A 16,272-nucleotide genomic window follows, 5' to 3' on the forward strand; every position below is an offset into this window, starting at 1 on the left:
GTGCACCACTTGCTGGGCTGGAAATTTGTGTAAGTCTTGACATGACACTGGAATAAAAAAATAAAAAAGCTAAGAGTAACAAACAGCATGGCCTCGTCTGTTGTTATGACATGAAACTGGGCATCTGCGAAACATCAGAGGTCATGCCCACATTTCTGATTTGATCACATGGCTTTGATATAAGATGATTTTCCATAAATCTCCTTTTAAATGTGCTTGTTTTTTTTCCCCATGTGTGTGTTTGTTCGTGTATGAGGTCACTCTATTCCGACCTTCAGCTGTGGGCGAAGCAAAGAGAAACCAGCTGCCAGACCTACTTTGTCCTCTGTCAGGTGATGACAACCTGCATAAACATCGAGAGAAGAGCGCAGCTCACCTGAGGGGCGAGAGCCAGCGACGATGATCTGACGAGTCACTCAGAGGAGAGCAAGTGAAGCTGGGCGAAATCTGCGATATGACAGGGAAGGGGAAAATATGGGGGAGGTTGTTTTTTTTTTTTTTTAAGAGCTTCATGATGAACTTTTGCTTCCCAAAATGGCAGCCATAGTTGGTGCAAGGGTGAGGAGCTATGGTCAAAACTAAAACCGCTGCAGCTTTTGTAGGCTCTGGTTATCTCCGTCAAGGAGGTTATGTTTTCACCTCGACCTATTTGGAATATTTTTCAGAAGCCTAATCCATTTAATTGTGTGTAGCAGATCTTTTCCCTTCCTCTTCCTCTTCTTGTTCATCACCTTGTGTAGATTTATCTTGCAACCTTCCTGAAAGTCTGTTACTGGATATATGTATTTATACTCCTGACTTTTTTGCTGTAGCGAGTATTTTTCTGGACATAGCAGATTCGAGAAACTGTGCAAAGCAGTGAACTTTATATAAATCAATAGAATCCGCTTCAAAGAGCCAGCCTATTTTTGATGATTGACATAAATAAGATTGGTCTATTAGTCAATCAGTCAAACTATTAAGGTCTGCCATTATGAATCAGGCTTGATGGCTTGTGATTGGACACTAAATGCATATTGGAATCATGACTCCACAGCATCAAGGTCAACGTGAGGCCCACGAGGAGGCTTCACCTGGTATCAATCAGTGTGGACGCTCCGCAGCATCAGACAATCCTGATCACACGGAGCTTCACACATGAATTATTTAACAAGGCAAGTGATAGTGATGTGTAGATTATATAGAGGGACTTCTGATATTCATGTGCATAGCCGAGGACAATGCATCCTGGGTATTCTATCTCGTCGTGTAATTATTTACGTTGATGCTAATTTTCCACAAGGGAGATGATTGTGCAGAGGGCCAATCTCTCCTGCCCCCTTAGAGCTATGACACACACACACACACACACACACACACACACACACACACACACACACACACACATACACCACACACAGACACACACAACAACCCAGAGAGGCAGCGCTGCCCCCTCAGGCATATCTGTGTCAGTACACAGAAAAACTTCATTATAGTGAAACAAATGTGTCCTCAGCAGTAAATGAGCCCCAGTATTAAATTATAAAGAGAGTGACACTGTGACTCCGTCCACCAGAGCTTCTGGATGAGCTTCTTGATGTGCGCTGAAAGCCCACGCAGGCTCTAAAACCTGTTTGGTCTGTAAAATGTGCTTTTGATGGTTTCCCCGAGATACAGCGGGCGGCTCGCGGAGCAGGCCTGGATTTTCTCTGAAGCGTTTTTGCCATGCCTGACATGATCCTGTTTTGAATGGTCCTCCACGGTAATAAGGTCATTTGTCTTGTGCAAAGGAGAGGGGATAGTTGTCATACTCCCCGAGCAGGAGATAAATGTGAAAGGCTGAGACTGTGCCAGTGAAACAAATTTATGCAGTCAAGCCTTTTCTCTCTCAGCTGTAGCCTGAGATAAAAACCTCTGCAATGTCTGGAAATAAAACGGATGCAATTAAAACCTCAGAATTGAATGTGGATATCTATTATTTACTTACTTATTGATCTTCTGGGTAACCATGTACGTTTTGCTGCACAGCTCATGCAAATCGATTATCAAACACAAGTCTGTTTTGTTTATATGTTAGTTTCGATGCTGATTTTTTCACCCGTTGAAGCTGAAATGCTTCTTACTTTGTTTTATACTCGACTTTAGACTCTTTATGGTTTTATTCTCTGTTATTGTGTGTTGTGATACTGTAATCTTGGAGGAAGCTTGCTAAAGAAGCTTTCCTTCAGGATTTATAAAGTCCTATCTTATCTTGTTTTATCTTATATCTTCTAAATCTTCGCGAAACATTTGGGTGCAATAATGAAAACAGTTTTATGTTGAGGTTGTGCCGTAGCCTGCATGTTTACATTGTTAGTTTCCTTGTTTAAAATGGTAAAAAGGTAAATAAATGTCCATCCATCTCAAGGAGATTTGGTTTGGCTTAAAAAGAGAAAACAAAAATGGAAAACAACACAAAGACACAAGTGGCTTCCGGAGCTTCTCCTTCCTCCATCATGCGGTGTGAAAGGCAGGTGAGTCAATTATGCTCTCCTTTTTTTTTTTTTGTCCTCTTAATGCTCTTCCTCCTCTAAAACCAAAGTGCACAGCATGTTTATAAAAAAAAAAAAAAGGATTGTTCACCGCTGCTAATGCCTCCCAAATCATTGTTGTTCTGTAAATGGCTTAGCTCCTCTGCCATGCTGAAGCCTTTGTGGTCTACCTTGCTGCTGCAGTTATGAATAGACTCACCGAGGTCCGACCCTGCAGGCTGGCTCGTCTACAAAGCATTTTCTTCACTCAGCTGTTTATCGTCACGCAGTCAAATTCCTCGCGGCCGCTTCATGTCATAATTTTCTTGGATCACGCAGGAATGAGTGTTTTCGCAGCTATAGTGGGAATCCGATTATCATACAGGGATCACAGTCGTCATGGAAACCGAGGAGGGTGCATGGTGTTAAGCCATCCCTTACACATCCTAGAACATTGGAAATTAGTGTGAAAATTCAGCTCCCTTAAAATAAAGACGTGACAAATTCCGTCTTTCATTACAAGCACGTCCTCGAGCCACAGAGCACATTTGAGTTTTTAGCGTCTGTGTGTGTGGTAGTGACAGAACCTGTGCTTTTTTAGAAATATGACTTTTTTTAAGAGGCTTCTTATTACTGAGGTTCCAATTTAACACAAAGCATAATCACAGGTACACTGACAATGATTCATACGTTCTCTCAGGGTAAACTGAATATATGATTTCCTACAGTTCGAGCGATTGATTAGGACGCTTAATGATATTTATTAACGTAATCTCTAAATCTGTGATTTGTCCTTTATAACGCACCTCCTGTAAACTGTAAACAAATCATGTTGGTATGTTTCTTTATCTCGGTAGTTTTAAATGGAAATGTTACTACTTTACTGAGGGAAGCGCAGCACCCCAGACAATTGGCTTGTTTGTTCTATATAACTGTAAAAATGTTGAAAACATCAACAGAAAGTATAAAATTTGAAAAATATGTTGGTATCATTTAAATTCTCTTGTCTTTCTAGTCGCCTGATGGTTTAAGTAACAGCTCGCCAGACATTTCCTGATCATCTCTTTGTAACAGCTGTTAACACAGACAAGCTGCAGGACAAGTTCCAAACGTCCGGGTACCTTTGGCTCGCTCTCGCCACTAATTTAAACCACATGTTTTATAATGGACAAAATGGGGGGGGGGGGGGGGCTCCAATTGAAGAGATTTTGGCCAAATTAGGAAAAAAATATACACAGCTGCAAACACAGCATGGCAACAATAACGCACACATATGGACACACGCTTTTTTTCTTCCAAAATGAGGCATTTCTGTTTGTTACTCCCTCATCACGGTGATGATCAAGGACGTCGAGGACAGTGACCGAGTGATAAAGACATCTGCAGGGCCGGGTGATTACAGGGATCATTTTGTCTCCTCTGGTACCAAACGCAAAGCAAATTCAAATTGTTTTCAACTGTGAGAAATTGATAAATGTTCCATGATCTAGTTTGAAGTGAACAAAGAAACATTCTGCAGATGAGGTCTGAGGCACTTTGTCATCGTCCTTAATGAAGTCTGGACGCTCTGTGAGGGACGGGTGAGGAGAAGGGGAAACGCAGGTGGAGGGGGGAGTCATCCAGGAAGACGGACACAATGCTGTGTGGAGCAGATAAATGAAGCAGGAGTGTCTTGGCCGCACCAGGAGGGGACGGCCATCTGCGAGTTCATGCTGCACAAAAGCTTATCTTGTTACCTCCCCTCCTGAAGAAGTTACCCACCTCTCCGTCTCTCTCTCTCTCTCTGTTTATCTTCTACCTGTCATGTGTCTTTTTCTTAAATCACATCTCTTTCTCTCTTTCCTTTGCCCTCTGCCTTTCCTCGACAAAACCAGTGTAATAATAATCCTGCGTGGCTGGAAACTTAATTAGAGCCTGTCACAGCTCTAACTCTGGATGGTCGTACTGTTCATTACCTTCTCAAGACATTCCTGCTTCATGAATTGCAATTAAAAGACTTCAGCTTCAGATTTCAAGACTCTGTTGACAGATTTTTTTTTTATTATCACCTGGGTTTGAAAAGAAAATGGACAAAACCATCCATTACTGTTCAGTCGTCCATCAACAGTGAGCAGAACTAGAAACTGGTCGAGGCAATTGACACAGAAGAGCGACTCGTGATGCATTTAGAGGTACAATGACTGTCCAGGTCATTCATCCAGTGCAGTGTGATACTCAGCTTGGGCTCGACCCTGAACCCGCCTGCACAGCGCTGCCTTGAGGCCACAAGCGGCTCCCGACTCAACGACTCACAATGTCCCCGCGCAAACAACAAAAGACATGACTCCGAGCGCTGTCACCACTCATCACGCTGACACAATGGAGGATGCAGCTCAGATGCGGGGTGAGTGGTGGAATACGGTGCTCGCAGATATGATAGTGTGTTTTCTGCTCTGGAACAAACAAACCGGCCTGTGTTGAATGAGATCAATACAGGGATCAATACAGAGGGGCCTGGTGAGGGTTAAGAACCAAGAACCAAATGACCCAACAAAGAGGGTCCTTGACCAGCAGCAGAGACTGACCTGGCCTTGTTTAGGAGATGCTGGTGATAAAGGCAAGTCATAGGAGGACGTAAAGTATCATCTGGTAATTCAACGTAGGCGTGTGATGCTGAGCAGTTCGCTGCCATTTTGAGCAACACGTCTTGTCGAGACAGATGAAGGAATAGCATATGTACATGAGCTGGCGAGCGCCACACTCTGCGCTCTGAGGCTGGATTCCCTACTTAGTGCCAGTCAAGCTTACTAGAGCGTGACGCAGGAGGCTGGATTGATTGATGGACCAAAGGGGAGAAAAGGCAGGTGGGGTAAGACATGCGCAAAACAGAGAAGCCAAGGTTAGACACTGATCTCGTCAGTACGTTCAGGGGGAAGAGAAGTGCCTCAGGGGGGTAATTCACTTCGCTAAAAGCTCTCAAACCTCCAGCAGCCAACACGCCGCTGCTCTCACCCAGATGGAGACAACACGAGAAGAACAATGTGACTGACATCGCGTTTTGTTTCCAATTACAGAACCGATGTTAACGCTCTAATCTCAATCTTTTTTTTCTTGTCAATGTCGACAGTGGATTAATTCATTTCCTGTTACTTCTGACACAAGCATGTTTTCAATTTTAGATTGCACAATACATTTGAATACTGTAACTACATGTAATTCTGGACCCACAAAATAATAATAATAGTACTTGACCTTTTCACCACTGTGCGTATGTCAGCAGAATCATTTTTTCTGACTACTCGATTGTCTAAATTGTTTGAGTTAAATTTTCTGTTAATTTGACAAAACTGTTTCAGGAATAACTGAGGTTGTGAGGGACCGTGAAATAAATTAGCAACACATGGATAAAAGAGGTCATGAGAAAAAGATGCAGTTGAGTGTGGGGATGAACAGAATGGTTGGGTCTTTTAAATGGTACCCTGTGGGATGATGCAAGTAAATGCAAACCTCTGCAGCTGCAAACAGTAACCAACTTATCTAAAGGAGCTTTATCAGGTCATCTCGGGCCCCTGCCCTCGCTCCCTGATGACATCTTCGTCCCGAGGGTAAACCCTGACCACACACTGGTGGTAACAGTAAATTAGCGCAGAGTATTCAGTAAATGTCAGACTTAAGCCACCGTAATCCAGCAGCTCGGTCCCTGAGTGAACTACACTCTCTCTGTGCATCCTGGGTAATTTCTTTCTCCGGGGATTTTTATCATATCAGCAGCCAGAGAGGTTATTTATACTGACAATTATGGGATAGACTGAGACGGAGATCGAGGGCTGGTTTTAGAGCAGAGTGAAGGACTCGATTTATGATTTATATTATTCTAAAAGACTTCATGTTGTTGTAACTTAACTTTTCCATATAAGGAAATAAACCTTAGACGGCTGTTTGGCACCTTATCTCACAAGTCTTCACTTGCAGCTGGGTTTAAGTTTAGAATATTCTTGCACTAACTCAACATTTCTCTCTCCTCAATTCACCCGTCTCTTCACACGCCAAGGCACTGATTGCGTTACACCAGGCTTTTTAAACCTGGCTTTTGTGCGAGTCCTCACCAAACGAATGCAGAGAGAAGTTGCACAGAAGCCTCTCGCATGACCCACTTGCTTCTCTGTTCTCAGCAGGAAATGGAAGGAACTTGAAAAGCTCTGAAATGTATCCGCAATTTTATTTTTTTTTTTGTCCCGATCCCTCGGCCTCACAATCACGAAGACATAAATCACAATTTTGCACATGAATGCGGTGCTGGGTGTGTATTCAAGCCTGTGCGCTGCAACTGTAAGCCCTGCAGGACACATCTGTAATGGGATCCCTTCCTCCCATAGTGGACCTCCTCGATGGGGCAGCTGATAATACACTCCCGAGTGGACATATCCGATCGGTGATTACCCTCCATTTACCGCAGCTCGCTCACCTTCAGAGCATGTCAGAGCATCAGAGGACAGTTTGGAGAAAAAGTCCTGATTTGGAGATAACCTCCTGGCTTCTTTCCTTTCTGTGACAGCCTTTTAACATGATAGAGCCTTTAATTGCAGACCGACTCTGAGGTTACTGGTAGATGGTGACACCCCCCCTCTTTGACCCGGGTAAGGAGAAAAACAGGAAATCTGATCTCACACTTGCAGTATGAAAACATCCTTGCTGCTCCACTGCTCAAATCAACAGTGAGAAATATGGTCCAATATTTTTAACACAATATTTAAACACAAGTTAATTTATCCAATATTAAGTTGTAAAAAATATTCACTCCTTCTGATTTCATTCCTTTTCACACCACCTTATTTTGCTTTCTGTCAAACACAAAACAAGCTTTGTGCTTCAACTACTGAAATCCACTGGGTTGTTGCTATGCAACAATTAAATATGTTTGAGGTGTGCTACTCTGCACTTTCCTTTTACCTTTCAGTAACCTGTGCAGAGAGAAAAGAAACGACCCCCTCGCTCTCTATAAATACAGGTCTCTGGTGGATATGGAGCTTTCTGTGGAGTCAGAGATGCAGTGATAAAAAAGTATTTCTTTACCGTTCAGATCGCAGCATGTATATACGCCGACTCACCCGGCGCAATGACAAGGACGAAGGCAGCGGCGTACTGAGATAGAAAAATATACCCCCCCCCAACATCCCTGTCATCGCCCTCCTCCCTTCATCCCTTTCTTCACAGGAACTCCAACTCACATCACCTCTCTCTTCATGTGCCTCACATCCTGCCGTCAACGCTACTGCCACGAGAAGGAGAGGTGTATTGATGGGGTGTAGAGGAGGAACCGACCACCCTCTGCTGTCGGATCAGAAGGTAAAACCACAGACGTGAACTCTCTCCAGCCTTCGTCTGTTTGACACTAGAAAATTAACTTGAAGTCCATAACCTGCCACATGTGTGTGATCGTCAGCCTTCCTGCCTCTTTCACACTGGGACAGCTCTCAGTTTATTAGTTTCTGGCCTTCACATACACAGCTTACAGAGGAGGACGCCTCAGAGGAGAAAATAAATGACCACACCTTGGGTTTATGGCGTTGGCGAGGAAGAGGAGCAAGGCAGGAGGAAGGGAAGGAAACTGAACGCATGGATGCCTCCCAGTTCACGACAGCGTGGAGGCAAACAAACATCACCGCACACGTGCTCGCCTCCAGAACGGGTTATTAACACACCAGTGGAAAACACTTAACTCATGGCTATTCAATTATGCTAATGCAAACATATACAAATGACCCTGGTTAGTTATTAGCTGTCTTAATTAGGGGACATGTGTATGGTGCTTCAGAGGAGAGAGGGAAAGATTAATGGATGGATAAACAGAAAGAGGGAGGGAAAGAGGAGTGACGGGTGGTTTGCTGTCCAGTGGTGAGATGGACGCCCGAGGGCGAGACTCTGAGCTTTTATTGTTTCTGTCGGAGTACGTGGGCAGGGAGGGGGCTGGAGATCACACTGCACTTGAAGAATATGCTGCGAGGCACAAAATTAATGTCATGCTGAGCCCATGTATGCATATTAGTGTGGACACATGTGTGAGGATAAATGCACGTGCACAAATGGCTTCATCTTTTCTGACTTTTCTCAGTCCAGAGATCAGAGGAGACACAACCAGCGTTCACGTCTGATTTCACACTGCGTTGCCAAACCGATGATTTAAAACACAACTTATTAATTCATGAAACCTGTGAACACGCAGCTCAACATTTTATTGCATCAACAAGTAAATTGAACTTTCAATATAATAAATCTGAATCACATCAGTAAATCCACGAATCAGGATCAATACAACAGATCAACAAAGTGACTCGTATGTCAAAACTATATTTAATTTACTCAACTGAAGACATTTCGTCACTTCACTAAAATGTTATGGAATCTTTCCTGGTTCACGTTCCATCATTCCACCAAAGTACATGGAAATCCATTGAGTAGTTCAACCAACCAGCAAAGAAACATAACCTCCATGACAGAGATGATGAGGTCCAGAACTTTAACATTCTATGCCTGAAAGTGTGAAGTTGACATTAGAGGAATCGTTATCAATCGTTAACAGATCCAGGGACAGGAAGCTATAGGAAGATTTAATGCTCTAGTGAATTGTGAGCACACACTCTTTATAAGCTTTGCCAGTTTTGAAACTGTTGTAATTATTCAGCCAAGCTACCTGGTTAAGCACCAAACACTATTCCCCATGGACTCAACCGACAGTTCATTTGAAAACACAAATAGATTAAGTTGGGTAAACACTGCTGTGCCTCCTGCACCTAGGATGTGAAATCTGTCACTCCCTCCAGCATGAGATCTAATCACCGTATGAGTAATCTTCACAAACAAGGACACGTCCTCCATGTTTCCTCAAAGCTTGAAGCTCGTCTCCGTTTCTGTCAGCCGTCCGTCCACACGAGGTGGTGCTGAAATCTCCCCCCTCCTCTGCACAGGAGCGCTGTCCATGGTTCTGGATCAGCGCCGCATGGCCCGAGCACCACGGCTTCTCTCCCTCCGCAGAGAAAACAAACAACAGGGACTCTGCTGACCGACCGACCGACCGGACGGAGCGGCTTGGACCTCGTCTCAGCCGAGTCTGTCTGGAAGAGTCTCGGTAGGCAGGGGAGCTCCACGCCCTGTTTGCTTCAGAGCTGCCACATGTGACAGCAGCCTCTACAGAGGGATGGGAAGGGGGGGGGGGATTCTGGAAGCCTGGATACATCCTTCAGGTGGATGAAAAACACGGCTGCATGGAATATCGATAATTCTTACTTTTTTCCACATTCTGCTTCGGGTCTGGGTGTTGATTTTTTTGGGGGCGAACACGTTGCGAGTGTGAAAAGAACGGCTGATCCCTGCTCGTGAGAGGTCAGCCCCTCGTCATCCTGTCTTTCTCCCTGGAGTAGAAAAGCCGGCCAATCAGAGTGGACGATGCAATGAGTCACGGAGAGAGTGGACGGCATCCAGTGGACCGAAAGGAGCTGCCTGCTCTGGGCAGCAAAGCTGTAACCTCCATGGATGGAGTGATCCGGCCAGAGCTCGAGTGCACATTAACGAGCAAATAAAAAGCTTTTACAAAAATACAAAAAAGCATTAAACAGATTTGATGATAAAAGTGCATTTCCCCCTCCTCCATTACACTTTCCTGCCCTTCCCTCTCGGTTTTATCAAATTAATGACACAAGTCATTATTCACAAACGTCACCACTCCTTCAGAACTCGCAGAACACCCGCTGTCACACTGCAAGGTTGTGTGAAGGTTAGCATATTGCCTGGATCTGACTCTGGCTGAGCTGTGCTTAAGCTCCATGATGGTGCAGTACAGTACGTGTCAGTCAAAGCGGAGCAGCCGTTAGACAAACAAAAACACGGAGTGAACGGGCCGTGTGAATGAGCGCCAGCGACGTTCATTAACTATTGATGCAGCGGGAGCACTCACAGCTGGATACACACACATGACGGTGCCAGTGGGTGCAGTGTTTCATACAGTGTCCTCAAAGGGAAGGAATAGCTTGAATAAAAGACTCCAGGTTTTACAAGTAAATTCAACGTTGGCTGGAATATGAGCAGCGAGCTCAGATTGTTCAGCTCCAACGTTTGACGTAGAAATCCTGTTTCCGAGAAGAAACCACAAAAGGCAGTGGGTGATGTGAAAAGGGCTTTGGTGGACCTTGTAGGAGAATAAAGGATTTAGAAGGAGAAATGGAATTGAATGGTTTTTTGTGTGACGGCTGTCAAGACCCCTTCAATGTTTGTAAATGAGAGAAAAGAACAGAGAAGCTTTGTTCAGCCTCTGGCCTCACGAGTTCGCCTTTGTTTAGTGGACTGCATGTCACGCATGGAGCGAGGGATGGAACAAGGAAGAGAGATTGACTAGTTCATTTCAGTTGAATCTGGGATAATGAGGACGGAGAGGGAGAGAGGAAGAGATAAGAGATGACAAAGGGGAAATGACAGACAGCAGCGGAGGCAGAGCAGTGATTCGATTAGCGTGTTAACTTCTCATTAAATGACAAACAAAATCGAACTCAGAGTTGCAGGACGCTGCCTTATAGTACACTTGATGCAGCTGCGTGTCTCTGTGCTCGCTCCTGTAGGGGAATCACGACTTCACCGCTGCCACATCGAGCCTGACCCTCGGTGGCAGTGTGCTTATCCCTCCCTGCCTGTCACAGATCCTATCGAGCTGCAAAGACACATCCAGCTACTGGTGAATGCAAACGTGTAAACGTGTCACTCGTATGCTGATTATTGACTTTTGAAAGAAGGAACAAACACGAAGGGAAGAGATAGTTGAGAAAAACTGATCTGTGGTGTGAGTATTAAAACGCCACAGGGCAAAAAGAAACAGTTGTAAAACAAGAAAGTGAGACAGGAAGCTCTTTCCAAATATGAATCTGATCATCTGTATATATTTTTAAGAAATCTCTGTCAGGGTTATTCTGACATCGCCTGACATCTGTCAGCTGCTGTCAAAAGACACGACACATCCTCCTCCTCCTCCTCCTCCTCCTCCTCCTCCTCTTCCTCCATACGAGCTGACTCCTCTCATCAAAAATACAGTACAGTGTCCTTCGAGCCATGTTTGCTGACCACACACACACAGAAACACACACATGTGGACACATCACAAGCAGCATGTTTCCTCCATTTCAACCAGGCGTCAAGTGTATTATTTTCAAAGCAGCAACATAAACGAGAGCTGTCGTGCCATTCCACTAAAACCGTGTTATCACTCGCTCCACGCTGACATCCTCTCAGGGTTTCTCTCTCTCTCTCCCTCTCTCTCTCTCTCTCTTCTTAGGTGTCTTACCTGGTAGCACGCTGGCTTCCCCTGGTCCTCTTCACAATCCCAGGAAAAGCTGGTTTGGACAAGTTGGAGCTTGATGTGACACTTTAAGGAAAGAAAGAAGAACAAAAAAAAACAAAGCTTCAAAAAGCAATGTCCTCCTTTTTTCTTTTTTTCTTTTTACACGACGGCTCAAGAAGCACTCACGATCACACACTCAACAGCTCCGGCAAACTCGCAGCTCGCTGTTCCTTCCCCCCCTTTTCCTCTCTCTCTCTCTCTCTCTCTCTCTCTCTCTCTCTGTCTCTCTCTGTGTCCGTGAAACTCGCCTCCTCTCTTCCCGCCCACCTCCTCCAGCCCCCTCCCCCAACTTATCTCTCCCTCACTTGCTCTTCTTCTGTCAGATGAAACGCACACATCCTCTCCATCTCTCGGCTCACTATATTCTGACATTTCCCCCCCGTCCACTCACACCTTCTGCTCCATGACAACAAACGTCACCCGGAGGTACAGAATCAAACGTGTCTTTCCACACACATCATCAGCCAACGTACTTTTGGTCTACTGTTTATTCATTTCATTTTTAATGAGACAAAGCACCTTGTCAAAGCCTAATAACATAACATGGTGTAAATCCTTGAGTCTCTCCATCTTTCTGTCTCACTCCCACTAACATTGTCCCTCCTCAGGTCCCGCTGGTGCATTTGATGCTCCTCACGTCCCATTCTTCAGCTAGTCAAGGGCATTCCCAGAGTAAATGTATGCTAATGCTCTGCCTGGAGGAGCTGCCTGGCGTCCCCTCGACTCTCAGCGCGACCAGATGTGGCACTCGGCTCTCCCAGGGAGGGGGCAGCAGATGCAAAGGCAAAGGACGACCGGCAGCAAAAATCTGCCGAGCCAATTGAGTCTCGTTTGAGCGCTCGACTGGACACAGTGATGCCCAACAGCCCCTGAGCTGATGGAGGTAAACATGACAGCATAACAAGTCCAACCATCATATGTCAACACATTTTGGTGGTTTAAAAAAAATACTCAGGTAAGAAATCCAACCTTCGGAGAGACTTCGGCTGCTAAGACGAAAACAAAGAGAGAGCTAGAGAAACCCATCGTCCCAAGATCACAGATGGACATTTATTTCACTTGTTATGTCGGTTATTTTCTGGGTGAGTGTTTTTGAAGATGAAAATTATAAAGTATAAATATTTGTGCCGACTCACTAATTCACAGTTTCATTCCAGGATGTTTTTGGTCCATTAGAGTCAATCTCAGGTTAAAAAACAAAGATATAATTAATATTAACTGGAAACTAAAGTAGATTCAATACATGTTATTTATATATGTCCAACTTGTCAGGACGTCTGTATTATGGTGCTGTTCAGTTATTTATCACAGTAAATTATCAAAATCAATACTGCAACAGAGGGGCTTGATAAAGTGCAACTTCTTTTCCATTTCTTTTCATTTTAGTCTGAAAGCTTTTTAGAGTAACTAGTAAATAATATTCTTATTTAAATAAAATCCCTGCTTCTGGCTTTAAGTGTTTTTTTTTTTTTTTAACTTTTAGTCAGTGGCAAAAAAATCATCATTTCAGACATTGACAAAAGAAAAGGCTGCAGCTACATTTTAGAAAGACACAATAAGTGAGTAGAAAGACTCACAAGAACACGTCTGACATGACTCACACCTGCTGGAGGGAATCAAACCTGAGACCAAGTTACAATCCATTCCGTGATGTTGTCTGTAACATTAAAGACTGGTTGTTATTTCAGTCTATAGTGTGTTTGAATCAGAATCTGTGAGTCCATTCTCTGCAGCCCCCCTGCTGAGACGTTTGTCCTCTCTGTTTTTCCAACCACAACCTGCCACACACTGATTTCCTCTTTGGGTCAACTTGCATCCAATCAATCCTTTCCCCAGGAAATCCTTGAATTTACCTTCAAAGTGTTTTCCTTGTTTTGTCGACAGATTAACATTGAGGCGCGCTGGCGTCTCGTACACTCATTTGTGAGCTGCGGGAGAACAGGAAGTCTGCGGCAAACTGTAACCCTGCAGGTAATGCGAATGCGGCCCTGAGCAGATGCTGCATGTGTGCGTCTATGAAGAGATGTGGCGTGTGAATAAAGTGCAGAGGCTGATGAAACACAATGAAACGCGTGGTACTGTTGACAACACACATGTATAAAAGCTAAGAGACGTATACAGACAGGGTGAGTCAAAGCAAACAGGGAGCCTGTGTTAATGATTACCAGCTAACAGCCTGTCTGGACACTGCACAGCTTGCTCCTCTGTACATAAGCTTTGGTTCACTGACTCTGTGTGTTCTGTGTGCATCTTATGTTGTGTGACTGTGTGGGGATCAATGTGATGTGGCCGGTACACATTTGTGCTCCAGCAGTTTCATGGTTCAACCCTAATGAGCGGAGTAAGAAGCGCGGCCGTGCTGTGCGACGCAGGGACGTCCTCTGTGGAGAATATCTGTCGTCTATCCCAACCGAGTCAACTAAACACACACCACAGCACTACAGAGCCAATCTGTTGTCACAGCTAGAGTCTGGAAATGCACACCTCCGACACCTCTGAGCTTATCTTGCTTACAAACGTAAACTGTCTGGAAGATAATAGTTTTTTTGCCAAAACAATTTTTCTGAGAAAGAGAGTAAACACTCCGCTCGTTGGGTTGTTTTGAGATTAATGGTGCTCTGAACAGGAAAAAACGAAGGCAGCTGTGAAATCGCTAATGACTGAACTGGGTCTCTGGGTGCAGATTACTGTCCTCTGTGGACAAGACTGAGCTCTGGCGTCGCAGTGCATATCTTTGTATGTTAAAACTACCAGACTGACATTTAAAGACTGAGGAAAAAAACATTTCAGCTGTGCGACCATCCTATTTTCTGCGGTGGAGAATTCATGTTCTTTTTCTGATAAATGGAAACAGTGATACTGGTGGCAGGTCTTGAATTTGGAATCCATTAAAGCGTCACACTACTGGTACCTCTGCTGTCTTGGAGAATTTCAGAAAAGGGGCCGGCAATTTATTCGCAAATAAAAGGGGAGTGTGGTAGTTTTGCATAGAAACAGCGATGAAGAATGGATCTGAGAAAAAAATAGGAAAAGGGAGTCAAACGTTACCACTAACTAAAAAGATGTCAGTAAATGGTGGAGCTGTTTGATTGACAGGTCACCTCCGAACAGTGCGGTGTTGAAAACCCATAACACTGACAGCCTCACATCAATATGGAGCCAAACTAGAGTAACCACCCTGCAGCCGAATGCCTCCACCGACCAGTGCAGTTTCAAACAACATCATTTTTTAAATTTTTTTGAGATATCGTGTTCACAAGAGTGGGACAGACGGACCACCTGAAAACATGACACTACGGAGGGCACCAATTTAAAACCATAGTTGTGTTAAACAGACTTTTATCTACAAATACACTGTAGCTTGATTAAATAATTAATCAGAGCCATCTCCACCTAAAACTAAAGTTAACCCCTTTTAAATACAGCGTCTACTATAAACAACAAGCACATTAGAGTTTGCCCTTTCTCTTCAACGGCAACTTTCATCATCACTATTTTGAGAAAACGACGGAGGGATATGAACAGGAAAGCTAAAAGAGAAATCCTTTCAAAGCAGGTGTTCTCAGCGGTCAATCTGAGCGGAACAAGAGAGGAAAGAGGAAGCGGAGAGATCACCCGGGTCAAAGAGGAATGAAAAGGACGAAATGGCATTTGGAGGAGAGGTGGAGAAATAAGAAGAGATGGGTGAACAAAAAGGACAATTTCCCAAATGTCAGGAGCATTTGAATGGTCACCCTGTGCACTGCAAACCACGGACGCTTATTCAGAGAGGACGTGAGGCTTTAGAACAGGAAGAGGATTCTCTACCTCATCTATGCAAACTAGTCGTGAATGAGCCGTTCAAGACTCCACTTGAACTGCAGTGCATGTTGATACCACTGCAATGAGAAAGCTTCATCAAATGATCACTTGAAATTCTGCCAAGTTCTGTGTCACATTTTCTGTTGCTTGAAAAATGAGGAAGCAAAGTGTTTATCTTTATCTCGCTGGACTTTGCAAACTGTCAGTAAATAGGAGACGCTGCTTGAAAAAGGCTTTAATTAGCTATAAATATTTCTTTATTTGAGTTTCTTTCACTGGGATTTTTTTCCTCTTTATGTGTTGTTATCTCTTCGATTGTTAACAGCTTCATTACATCACATTTGTTTATGCTTTCGTTCGTCCTGCTGCCAAACAAATTCACCAATATTCGTTATAGATTTGATCGTGTGAGAACCAGGTTTATGATCAATGTTTTCAAAGTTCTTCCTCCACAATATCTGCACAAGGACATCTAAGAGATGGTCAGTATCGAGGATTGAGGGTACACGTTCGGTAAACGACTTTCTGCGTTGTTTCCAGATGTTGATCATGTGATGCAATCATCTAAGATGACCAGGAGACTGGGCCACACCTCTGTCCAAGGCAGAGTACGAGTGC

General features: G+C 44.1%; 1 protein-coding gene across 11 annotated transcripts in view; it reads right to left on the reverse strand.

The window, feature by feature from the left end:
• The window catches only part of syt1a (synaptotagmin Ia), a 118,607-nt gene that overhangs the window by 48,812 nt on the left and 53,523 nt on the right, over window positions 1–16,272 (reverse strand). For 4 of the 11 annotated variants that reach the window (XM_069520203.1, XM_069520211.1, XM_069520204.1 and 1 more), the window contains one exon: window positions 11,797–11,877. The exons of 4 other annotated variants lie outside the window; for them this stretch is intronic. The gene's annotated coding sequence lies outside the window, so the exon portion shown is untranslated. Of the gene's footprint in view, window positions 1–11,796; window positions 12,044–16,272 lie in introns of those variants that run through there. 3 more of the 11 variants (XM_069520210.1, XM_069520202.1, XM_069520207.1) reach the window with 2 other exon arrangements.

Source organism: Paralichthys olivaceus, chromosome 23 (assembly GCF_024713975.1).
Source record: "Paralichthys olivaceus isolate ysfri-2021 chromosome 23, ASM2471397v2, whole genome shotgun sequence".
Lineage (NCBI taxonomy): Eukaryota > Metazoa > Chordata > Actinopteri > Pleuronectiformes > Paralichthyidae > Paralichthys > Paralichthys olivaceus.